Source organism: Rhinolophus ferrumequinum, chromosome 4 (assembly GCF_004115265.2).
Source record: "Rhinolophus ferrumequinum isolate MPI-CBG mRhiFer1 chromosome 4, mRhiFer1_v1.p, whole genome shotgun sequence".
NCBI classification, from domain to species: Eukaryota; Metazoa; Chordata; class Mammalia; order Chiroptera; family Rhinolophidae; genus Rhinolophus; species Rhinolophus ferrumequinum.
The window spans coordinates 82,935,207-82,948,001 of NC_046287.1; the positions used below are offsets into that span (position 1 = coordinate 82,935,207).

At 38.0% G+C, this 12,795-nt stretch overlaps 1 pseudogene; it reads right to left on the reverse strand.

The window, feature by feature from the left end:
- Window positions 1-9,571: 9,571 nt before the first annotated feature.
- On the reverse strand, window positions 9,572-11,480 carry LOC117021423 (elongation factor 1-alpha 1-like; annotated as a pseudogene).
- Between the last annotated feature and the right edge of the window lie 1,315 nt (window positions 11,481-12,795).

Here is a 12,795-nt window from a genome sequence, read left to right on the forward strand (position 1 = left end):
TCTTAAAATCCAAGGTTGTCGCAGACGGCTGGCAGGCCTCTGGTTTTTGTGTGCCCTGTTTGGTGGGAAGAGAGGGACTCAGGAGGATTTTTAGAACAAGCAGCTTTTATTTTTTTCTCCTGTAGGTTTAGCATGCCTTAGAAAATGTGGCTTTATATGCCAAATATTGTTTAGTGTCCATATTAAAAACCCCTTTATTTTTAAATAGTTAAGTGAGTCCTACCCCAATTCAAGCAACCATTCTGTTATGAGATGACTCAAGATGAAAGGTATTTGAAATAGCTTTGTAAAAGTCAGGGCTCTGTATAAATATGAGGGAAATGCATAGCTTTTCAGATTTTCACCAAGATGTTTACATATAAATACATGAAGCTAATGACTCCATAAAAGTTTGTAAATAATGAAAAATCTATTCCTTTTTGAAAATTAAAATATAGCACATTAAACAGAATGCCAATTTATAAGTGATTAAGTATATCATAGCGCTGTAAACCAGAAGACTATACACACACACACACACACACACACACACACACTAGGGATTTTAATTACAATATACTAAAGACTTAAATTCAAAAATGTGAAAACTACTAAATCTTTCTCTTTGTAGTGAGAGATTAGTGGTTAAAAGTTAGCTAAGGGAGGTGGGGGGTGGGAGATGATGGTAAGGGGGATCAAATATATGGTGATGGAAGGAGAACTGACTCTGGGTGGTGAACACACAATGGGATTTATAGATGATGTAATACAGAATTGTACACCTGTACAATCTATGTAATTTTATTAAAAATTGTCACCCCAATAAATTAAAAAAAAAAAGTTAGCTGAATCAGGTTCAGGATTCTTTGTATTTTACTCCCTTATTTAATTGTTATTTACTCTTTTAGATCAAGTTACTAAATAATCAAGAAAGAATCCTTCCAACAACCCAAATTCAGTCATAATCTCTGCCCTTTGATGGAAGAAAGCTTTCTACGCCTTATTCACTTCTACCTTTTTATTCATTATTTTTTGCTACCTGATGAATTATCTTATTTGTTATTTCAAAGTTTCTGCAGGTCAGGATCTTGGTCTGACTGGGTGGTTCTGGCTCAGCGTTTCACAGACAATTGTAGTCAAGATGTTGGCCAGGGATGCAGTCATCTAAAGGCTTGATTGTAGCAAGAAGATCCACTTCTGAGATGGTTCACTTGCATAGCTGTTGGCAGGAGACCTGGGTTTCTCCTCGGTGAGTCTCTCCATAAGTTGCTTGGCCGTTGTCACGACATGGCTGCTGACTTTTTCCACAACGTGTGATCCAAGAGAGAAGACAAGGAGAAAGCTGTAATACCCTTTATTACTTGGTTTCTGTAGTGCCATACCCTCATCTTCACTATTTCCATTCACTAGAATTCAGTCATTCAGTATAACCCAAAAAGGGGTAGGGGTGGGAAATTAAGCTTTATCTCTTGAAGGGAGGAATGTCATATAATTTGTGAACGTATTTTAAAACTATCACAATCTTCCATTAGTCTGATTGACTTATCATGGACTTCTCATTTCATTCCAAGCAGTAGTGCGCCGTAATCAGAAGTATCTGGACGCTGGTGGTCACGACTTTGAGCATCTCTTGTGATTGCAGAAGTCAAACATGACTTGTAGTCATCTTTTGTTAGCGGTATATATTGAGTATCACAATTTTAATATAGTTTTCCATTCTTAAATGTGTATACATTTTTTTGGCACCCTCTGTATAATCTTTAAGTAGAATAAGGTTTATCATTCCCCAGAGATCTGAGTAAGAGTTGAAGAGTGACACCAAAGACATTAAGAGACTTCACTGATGTGCCTGCCAGGCCAAGCCAGATTTTGTTTATATGGTACTAGCCTCTGAGACTTTTGATACTTTTCTTTGTTATCCTTCCTTGCATCCAACTAAGAGCAAAATCACATGTATTGTCTCTGCAGTATCTATTAAAAGAGTTGCCTCACATACAAAGCAACAAACCTACTTTGGGGCAGGCAGACTCTTGGTACTTTTGAACTATGCTTAGACCAAAAAACAAAAATTGCACTTTTTTTTTAACCTCCTCTTCATTCCAGTTCCCTGAAATGCTCCCAACCTTTATGTCCTAATTGAATCCTCTAGGAAACCTTCCAGATACAATCATAATCTTATCTTCTGAAGTTGGTTCTTTCATAGAACTTACCAAACCTATCTTGCATTAGAATTAATTGATTCATCCTGGTCTCCTACTAGACTAGACTCTCATTTTTTGAAGACAGAAAAGTGAGTGTTCTGCTTATCTTTATACTTCCATGGCTTTGCACATAATAGATATTCAACAAATATTTGTTGAATTATGATTATTAACTTAAGATTTAAAAAATTGGACCTTTCTGTCACTTCTCATATCTTTATTATAATTTTTATGAATTGAGATCTTATGTTTTCAGAAGTCCCTTCTAAAATAAAAATAAATGTTAACAAAAATAGGTAATACATTAAATTACCCTGTGCCATACTTTCTGTATTAGATCAATAAGCCAGTAATTTTGATGTATTCCTGAGGACATCAGAGCAACTATATGTGCAGTCATTTGTGTATATTAATCTATATGTATTTGTCTTTACAATAACCCTGTAGTCAGAATAGATAATATCATTAGTATTTTACAGATGAAGACATTGAAATTCAGACTAGTTATTTTCCATGATTACATGTAGGGATCAACAAAGACACACAGAATTTGCAATTGAAATTTTCTGACTTCTAGATCAATATTCTTTTCACTGACAACACAGGTGACTGTAGATGAAATAAAAATGTCTAAATCATTGGAAAAGATGGCTATCTTCAGGCCCTCAACTAGCCAATATATATAGCATATAGGTATATAACACTAGTGGGAAAAGTGTTGAAAGGAGTAAGAAATTGCCAAAAGGAGATGGGTAGGAGCTGAAACTAAACATTAATTTTACTACCAAAGGTTTTCATTAATAAAAACATACTTAATTTTTGCTCTGTGTGAGGCACACAGCCAAGCTCTGGGGTACAAAGGGACAGAGAGGAGCCTTTGCACATACAAAATCCCAACATTGTTAGAGATACTGACACTTAAAAATGTAATGAAAGGAAAAGAGATCTCATGCTGTGCACACACAAAAAAGATATAGATACTATAAGAATTGGTTGAAGGCACACCTCACTCAGAAGCCATGTAGTCTGGGACATGCTCAGAGAAAACGTGGGATCTGAGCAGATCCTCTAAATGAAGGCCCTAGACAAGTAGAAAGGTCAATTAAGGGAATACTAAGCAAGAGAAATACAGGAAAATATGTGATGTATTTGAGCACGGTGATTTAAGCAGAAGTGTCAGGCAGGGGAGTAGTGGTGGATAACATTGAAAAGATTCCTTGGGGAATTCCTAAGGAAGAGTAGATTTCATTTTCCTGGGACAATAGGCAGCCAGTGAAACTTTTGAGCAGGTGTAGGGACCTCAATTCCCACAATTCATGATACTTATTTACTAAAACTGAAATGCAGAACTTCATTCAAAACTACGGAGAGGAGTCTCCCTCTGTAGTTTGGATCCCTGCAGAAATAGATGTATCACAGTTGCTCATAGTAGGTAGGTAGAGTTTCTTACACAAGGCTGAGTTCATAACACTTTGAAGAAACATAGGGGTGCATAAATTTTTTCGAATTAGAGTTTTGGAATCTAAAGAAAAGGATAAATGAATGAAATAATCAGAAACAGTCTCAGAGACAGAGGAAAAGCTGAGGGTTGCTAAATGGGGTGGGGGGTGAGGATAAGGGGGAAGGTGAGAGGATTAAAAAACACAATCGGTAACCACAGGATTGCCACGGGGATATGAAAGACAGTTTGGGGAACGTAATCAATAATGTTGTAAAGATTTTGTAGGGAATCCGATGGACACGTCTCATTAGGGAGACCACCTCAGGGATGATGTAGATGCCTGATCACTGCACTGTGCACGTGAAGCGGAACAATAATGAATGTCAACTACAATTATATATATATATATATACACACATATATATATATATATATTTACAAGAAGCGGAGTACAGCATTAGGAATAGAGACTGGAAATGTAACGGCTGTGTGCGATGTCAGGGGTAGCAGATGAGGGGAAGGGGGTTATCACTGTGTGAGGGATATAAATGATAAATGTCTTACATTGTTTTGTACACCTGGAACTAATAAAAGATGTTAAAAAAATTTAAAACTTACACTTTGAAGAGTCTCTAGTTCAAAATTTCTCTGCTTTTTCTAGTGTTAATTTAGTGTTTCTGTGTGCCAGCCAGTGTTCAAAGGTTTGCAAATACAATCTCTTCAATCCTCACAATAATTCTCTGACATTAGTACTATTCTTAGCTTCAGTTTACAAATGAGGGAAGAACTGGGGCACAGAGAGGTTAGGTAATTTGCTCAAGGTCACAGAGTTGGGATTTAATCAGGCATGCTATGGTCTTAGCCAAATATTTTCAGCAACATCAATTATACTGGCCCTCAACCAAATATTTTGAGCAACGATTTAAGAAATGTTGGTTTAGAGGAAAAGCAACCTTTCAGTCAGACATATGTGGGAATTAATCTAAAAACCTTATTTTAGCATATTAAGTTTTGACATATTTTGGATAATGAAAGTTTGTTTTTATCCTTCCTATAAGATCTGTGGACAGATTTTTAGCTGGAATGATAAAAATGTAGCATGGGGGAATTTCTTCAATTTCTGTGTTTTACATAAATTACCTGAATATATTTAACAAGTAGAGAGAGAACATCCATTCTCTCTGAACGTCCTCTTAATTTGAGCTCTGGGTAGAGGAAACAGTCATTAGAGAACGTTAAGTGCAGGTGTTTTCGGTGGTGTTTACTAAAGAGTCTCCAATTTCTGCCCATTAAGAGAAACTTTTAACACTAGACTACCAGAAGAATAATAAAATGCACCGCAACAGAAACCGTTTTGACATTTTTATTGTTTGAAGCATATACCAAATGTTGGGACTTTGCAAAGCAGTGTAATTTGTTCCATTGTGAAGGCTGGAAGTGCCAGGTGACAGTTTTCTGCCTGCAATGTCAAAATCTTAAATTGCAGCATAAACCATAACCTCCTAGGTGATACACAATCGCTCTGTCATTTCTAGCCTTTTCGGAGTGCTGTAAAACCTAGGATTGTGATGCTTTAATTTTAGCTGTGTGTTGCCAAATCCTCTGTGGAAGGAAGTTTTCTAATTTATTTTTAATGTAAGCATATTAAGTAAGTAAAGGTAGCTTTTGAGTATGAACTTAATTCAGGGGAAAATAATGAACTAAATAGTTATTAGGCATTCACAAATGACCCAAAATAATCTCCTTGTGAGGGGTTCTCTCTATGAGAGCACGGGAGAATTAGTTTATTTTCTAGCAAGTTATTTTTTGTTAATATCTTGGAGCAACATTTCTTTCATCAGTCTCATTCAAGTTTAGGCATAAAATCCGACATTCATTCATCTATTCAAAAAACAATTTAAGTAACTGATAAGTTGCAGAAAGAGTGCTAGATCCATCGATACAGATAAAAGAAATAAAATAGCTCACAGGTTAGTGCAGTGAAAAGGGGAGATAAAACCAGCACTCTGATAGAGGTAAGTCTCACTGTGCTCTGAGCAGACCTAGGGAGAGGACCTGGGTTACCAGACATCTCAGCTAAATTTTGAGAAGTAAGTAAAAGTTCATCCCATAAAGAATAGGAGACTTTCTGGCAGACCAAAAAAATACTTACAAAGCGAGGAGGTGTGAGAGAACTCCATATTCTGGGGAACTACAAGAATATCCGGAGAACAAGAGGCTAGAAAGTAAGGACAGATGGGGCCAAGAGAAGTAGGCACAGCCAGGTCATGTAAAATCTAAGATGATATGCTAAGAAATGTGGATATTATATTGACAGTAGTGGGGGAACAAAGAATTGTGTGCAGGAGAGTCACATGATTAAAATTGCTTTATTAGATGATCATCAAAACAGTGTGAAGCAGTTGTTGTCAACCAGGGTGATTTTTGACACAAGTAGGTGAAAGTGGGTGTACCTGGCATCTAATGGGCCACTAAATATCTTACCATGTACAGGACATGCAACCACAACAAAACTGTCCAGATGAAAGTGTCAATAGTGCTAATGTTGAAAAACCCAGCTGAATAATGCACCCCTTCCCCCAAAAAACACCATCACATTCTGTCGTGCGGGGTGGCCTGCGGGGTCTCTGCTCCCGCTCCCCACACAAGAACACAGGCTATGGTGAGGCCAAAAAGGATCACCCACGGAGCCATAGGTAGGGGAGTCATACCACTATAATCTCACTGGAGGCTGGATTCACATGACGTGCGACCTGCTGTCCACTTTTTCTGCCAACTAACCGACCCCTTGCTAACTGCACTCTGTCATGCTAACTGCAATCCATGCTTGCCAGCCACCATCTTCTTGCCAGCCCCCATTTCTGCTAGCGTAGCCACAGCAGTTATATTAGTGGCCAATGGCTCACTGGTTACAGCTGACGGCCAAGTAGCCACAGCTGATGGCCATCCAATCAGTCGATGGCCATTTACTACCTGGGCCAGCACCTTTCCACGTGAGGCCGAGAGCCCGGAAACTGCTCTCTGGGGCTCTGTCCCCACACACTCTTATCCCTGGAATTTGTGAATATGTTACCTTACATGGCAAAAGGGACATTGCAGATGTGATTAAGTCGAGGATTGCTAGATAAGGATTTTTATCCTGGACTATCTGGGTGGGCCCAATGTAGTCACAAAGGTCCTGAAAAGAGAGAGGCAGGAGGGCTAGAAACAGAGAGGGTGGTACAAGGACAGAAGCAGAGTCAGGGAAAGAGGTGTAATGAAGCTAAGCTGATGCTTTGGAAGACTGAAGAAGGGGCCATGAGCCAAGGAATGGCGGCGGCCCCCAGAAACTAGTGGGAATGAGGAAACAGATTGACCCCTTAGAGCTCCTGCTCTCAGGAGCCAGCCCTGCGCACACCTTGATTTGAGCCAGTAAGCCTGATTTTGGACTTTGACCTCCAGAAGATTAGAGAACAAATTTGTGTCATTTTAAGCCACTAAATGTGTGGTAATTTGTTACAGCAGCAATAGGAAACTAACATGTCTGTTTTGGAGGATGGGATAGATGGGAAGCAAATCTTGAGGCAAAATAAACAGTAAAGGTTGTCAGTATTCCCAGGCACTTATCTGATCGTTGGAGATACAACAATGATCAAGACAGGAAAAAAAAAATAAAAAAATCCTGTTCTCTTGAAATTTATAACCTAGTGATTAGTATGAGTTCTTGTTATGTTCCAGAACATAATCCTATGTGTATAATGCTAATTTCCTTTCCCAGTCCATCATACCTCAGCTAACTTTTTCTCTTTTTTAATGATTTATTTATTTTTTAATAGACATTTATCATTTATATCCCTCACACAGTGACAACCCCCTCTCCCATCCACTACCCCTCTGACATCGCACAGAGACATTACATTTCCACTGTCTCTATTCCTAATGCTGTACTCCACTTCTTGTAACTATATATATATATATATATATATATATATGTGTGTGTATATATATATATATATATATATATATATATCAAATTGTAGTTGACATTGATTATTGTTCAGCTTCAGGTGTACAGTGCAGTGATCAGGCATCTACATCATCCCTGAGGTGGTCTCCCTAATGAGATAAGTGTCCGCTAACTTTTTCTCTTGAATAGAAGTTTTACTTTTGATTTATTCAAATTTATCAGTATTTTACATTATGATTTATACCCCCCCAATCCAAGTTCATCTCTATGTCATAAAAATATCTCTCTACATTTTTTGTCTATTAACTTTATTAGTTTGGGTTGAGATTTTGAGTGGCATCTTATTTTCTATTATATTTTTAGTTGTTTACTGTGTAAGACGCTGGCTCCAATGTGAAATGTGTACACCTGATTTGGGAAGAGAAGAAAACATTAGCACTTCCACATATGCTTTTTATTTTATTTCAACATTTTTATTTTTAAGTACATAGCATCTAGTGTATTAATTCAGTAGTTCTGTAATAAGACGAATAGCTAATTTTTATGAGACACCAAATTTGTGCTGTCCAAGTATTAATTGACTTAAACCTCACAATATCCTAAGTGATAAGTATCATCATCATCATCCTCATTTTACAGATAAGAACAATGAGGCAGAAAGTGGTTATGTAACGAGCCTGTAACAGAACCAAGATTTGGACCCCAGGTAATCTTTCACTATGTTGCATGCAACATACATAATTGCAGTTTTTAAATAAATACTGAGGTAATACTAGGCTCGTTAAATGAGCTGGCTGCTTTTTCATGATAGGGATTATATGTGTTTTAAAGTTTTATGTATCAACTTTCAGAGGAACCAATATTTTAAGACTAGTAGTGTAGAAAAATGCTATTAATCTTCAAAGTTTATCTTGTATCTGGCAATTTCACGTAACGGTTTTATTAGGTACACTGATTTATACTAATTTGTTCATTCTCTTGGGTTTTCTATGTAGATAATCTTATCATTTACAAATAATGATAGTTTTATCTCTTCTTTCCCGATTCTTATCATTGCTAATTATTTTCCTTTTCTTACTGTGTTCATTAGGGCAGTCAGTACTGTATTGAATAGTAATGGTAATTTAAAAAAAAAGATATCCTTGTCTTCTTGAGTTAAAAAAAAATTTGTTTTCAACTTCCAGGATCATTTATTTTTCCTAGAATCTGGATACAATTAACTGTAGCAAGACAGTGCTCAGTACTATTTAAGCCTCATTTTAGGTTCTTTGAGCTACCTCACTATTTGTAAATGTGAAAATTCACATTCCAATAACTGAAAAACTAAAATTTGACATACAAACAAATTTACTCAATATTGATGTAACTAACTATACAAAATTTTATATGCAACATGTGGACTTTACTGTTACAGAATTTGGCCTTTGTAAACTAGCTTGCACATCAACAAAGTTACTCTGCTGATCTGTCCTAACCTTAGGAAGTGTTGCACCAATAGACTTCCTTCCATAGCTTTTTACTATGTAAATGGGTAATTCCTCCCCTAAAGACAAGGTGAAAAAAACCAAAGTTCCTACCCAGAAAAAAGTGTTAACCGCAAATTATGAAATTCTAGTTTCAACAGATGTAACACCAGAAATAGGTTATGGGCAACAATTGAAGTCTCTTCTAAGTGGTACTATGGGAAGTTCCAGTGTTGACCAAAAGAACACACAGGTTTCTCATTAAATTTCATTTCAATGAGTCTCAAAATTCTGTGACAGATTTTTGGTCAAGTTGTTTCCATTAAAAAGTACTGATTTTGAAAACTAATAACTTAAAAACTGCCACACAAAAAAACCAAATGGTCCACAAAACATTCTCTTTTCCTTCTGAAGGTTTTATGATGCACTGTAATCATTAACCAGTCTTTTACTATTAAACTTACATGGCCAATTGAGACAAAGAGTTCTGAGACCATTCTTCCACCACTGATTAAAACTGGGATGGCAGGTATTTGGGGATTTATTTAGCCTCCTGAGCTTTCTGGGCAGACTTGGTGACCTTGCCAGCTCCAGCTGCCTTCTTGTCCTCTGCTTTGATGACATCCCCAGCAACTCTCTGTCTCATGTCACAAAGCAAACCAGCCCAGAGGAGGATAGAGAAGCTCTCAACACACACGGGCTTGCCAGGAACCATATTAACAATGACAGCATCACCAGATTTCAAAAACTTTGGGCCATCTTCTAGCTTTTTCCCAGAATGACAATCAATCTTCTTCAGCTCAGCAAATTTGCAAGCCATGTGAGCTGTGTGACATCCAGTACAGGTGCCTATCTGGCACTGCTTTGGCCTGGATGATTCAAGATAAGCACCTGAGCTGTGAAGTCAAATGCTTCCATTGGTGGGTCACTTTTGCTGTCACCAGCCACACTGCCATGACGAACATCTCTGACACACACATTCTTGACATTGAACCCCACACTGTCCCCAGGAAGAGCTTCACTCAAAGCTTCACTGTTGTGCAGGGCGTCAGGCGGGGTCTCAGCGCCCGCTCACCACATAAGAACGCAGGATATGGTGAGGCCAAAAAGGAACACCCACGGAGCCATAAATAGAGCCATAGATAGGGGACTCAGACCACTATAGTCTTGCTGGCGGCTGGGTTGGAGACACAAGAAGCAGGAGCCACAGAATCCACAATCCACACTCTGCAACTTGCTGTCCACTTCTCTCTGCCAACCAACCTCATTTGCTAGCTGCAATCCACCGTGCTAACTGCAATCTGCACTTGCTAGTTCAGTTACCATCTTCTTGCTAGCCCCCATTTTTCTGCTAGCGTAGCCACGCAGTTATATTAGTGGCCAATGGCTCACTGGTTACAGCTGATGGCCATCAAATCACAGTTGATGGCCATTTACTACCTGAGCTAGCACCTTTCCATGTGAGCCCAAAAGCCTGGAAACTGCACTCCTGGCTCTGCCCCCACATTCATGGTGCATTTCAACAGACTTTACTTCAGTTGTAACATTGACTGGAGCAAAGGTGACCACCTTGTTTGGTTTGAGAACACCAGTCTTCACTGGGCCCACAGGGACAGAACCAATACCACTTATTTTGTACACATCCTGGAGGGGAGAACGCAAAGGCTTGCCAGTTGGATGAGCTAATGGCAGGGTACAATCCAGAATATGATTCCACTAGCATTGCCATCTTTATGCTTGCCAGTTGGATGAGCTAATGGCAGGGTACAATCCAGAATATGATTCCACTAGCATTGCCATCTTTATGGTGACTTTCCATCCCTTGAACCAAGGCACGTTAGCTCCTGGCTCCAGCATGTTGTCGCCATGCCAACCAGAATTTGGCACAAATGTTACTGTGTCAGGGTTGTAGCCAATATTTTTAGTGTATGTGCTGATTTCCTTAACAATTTCTTCGTATCTCTTCTGGATGTAAGGCAGCTCAGTGGATCCATTTTGTTAACTCAGCAATCAGTTGTTTCACACCCAGTGTGCAAGCCAGAAGGGCATGCTCACAGGTCTGCCCATTCCTAGAGACACCTGCTTCAAATTCACCAGCACCAGCAGCAACAATCAGGACAGCACAGTCAGCCTGAGTGATGCCTGTAATCGTGTTTTTGATAAATTCTATGTCCTGGGGCATCAACGATGGTCTCATAATACTTACTGGTCTCGAATTTCCACAGGGAGATATCAACGGTGAGCCCACGCTCACATTCAGCTTTCAGTTTATCCAAGACCCAGGCAGACTTGAGGGAGCCCTTTCTCATCTCAGCAGCCTCCTCCTCAAATTTTTCGATGGGTTTTTTGTCAATCCCACATTTGTAAATCGGATGACCAGCAGTGGTAGACTTGCTGGGATCTACATGTCCAGTGATGGCGATGTTGATGTGAGTTTTTTCCTTTTCCATTTTGGTTTAGATTTAGTGGTGTTTTTCACTACACTTGTGTGCTGGCGGCAAACCTGTGGCAAAGAAGCCAAAATTTCTTTAGTAAGCACTATCTAGCAGTCTCTTTTAAGTAAATACTTTTTATTAAGTTAAAGACACCATATTCGTTCCCAGTTTTCTTAGTGTTTCTTTTGTTTTATCCTTAAATAAGTATAAAACGAATTAAATGTTTTTCTCTATCTATTAAGATTTATTTTTTTTAGTCCAGAATTATGATGAATTGCATTGATAAAATTTTGATCAGTAAACCATTGTAGAATTCCTGAGATAATCTTTACCAATTCACACTGTTTTCTTAGTAGATTTTGAATTTGTTTGGCTAATATTTTATTTATTAATAGTATTTTCTTACCTGTGTTCAGAAGTAGCCTAAGGCTATTTATATTCCTTTTTTCTTTTATATTGCCCTTATCCAATTTTAATGTCAAGATATTAAGCTCATAAAATAACTTGTGCAGTCTTTGTTTTTTCTGTAAAAGATTTTAAAAGGTAAAATTATTTGCCTTTAAAAGTTTCATTTATCAATTTCTATTTTGACTAACTGAAGTATTTAGCGAGGAAGAACAGGAGGGATACCAAAGCTATGTTGTGGCATTTTCTAGAGGAAGCTGAATTAATCAGTTAAATCTTTTCAGTAATTAATCATAAGATAAGTGAGCTTTAAAGCTTCAGAGCAGAACTTTGAAATTTGGCAATTTTGGAAAGGATTAAGAACACTAGCATTTTTGTATATTTACTTCATACGGTGTTGTCATTTTGGTTGCCAACTGGTTTTGAAGACACTTTCCCCCATAATTCCTGCCAGATGATTAATGCAATGAATAAAAAATAGCTATGTCAACATTAACTATATTTTATTGGGCAAATTGAAAGACAAAAAGGAATCAGGTCTCAGAAGGCAATTACTATAAACATTAATTTCTGATAGGGACCACATTATTTTTCCAGTGAGAAGATACATCAAGGTAATCATTCTTCAAAAATGCAGAATTCCCTCTTGAGGCAGTTATTAACTGCCTTGATTGGATCCAAATGTGGGGGGAGGGTTTCATGAGGAGCTCCCCTTTAAGAAATAAAAGCTAAGAACAGAAATCTTAATAGCTGTCAGCTATCAGCTCAGGCAGGGACTTAGTAAATTTCAAGCAAGGACCAAGGCTATAAGAGGTTTGAAATTTTTTTACTGGCAGTGTCATTGTTGTTATTTTTAATGGTTGCCAGTTTCACATATTGAGTAACTGGAAAATTCTTATGACATTCACAGGCTATATGCTTGTTT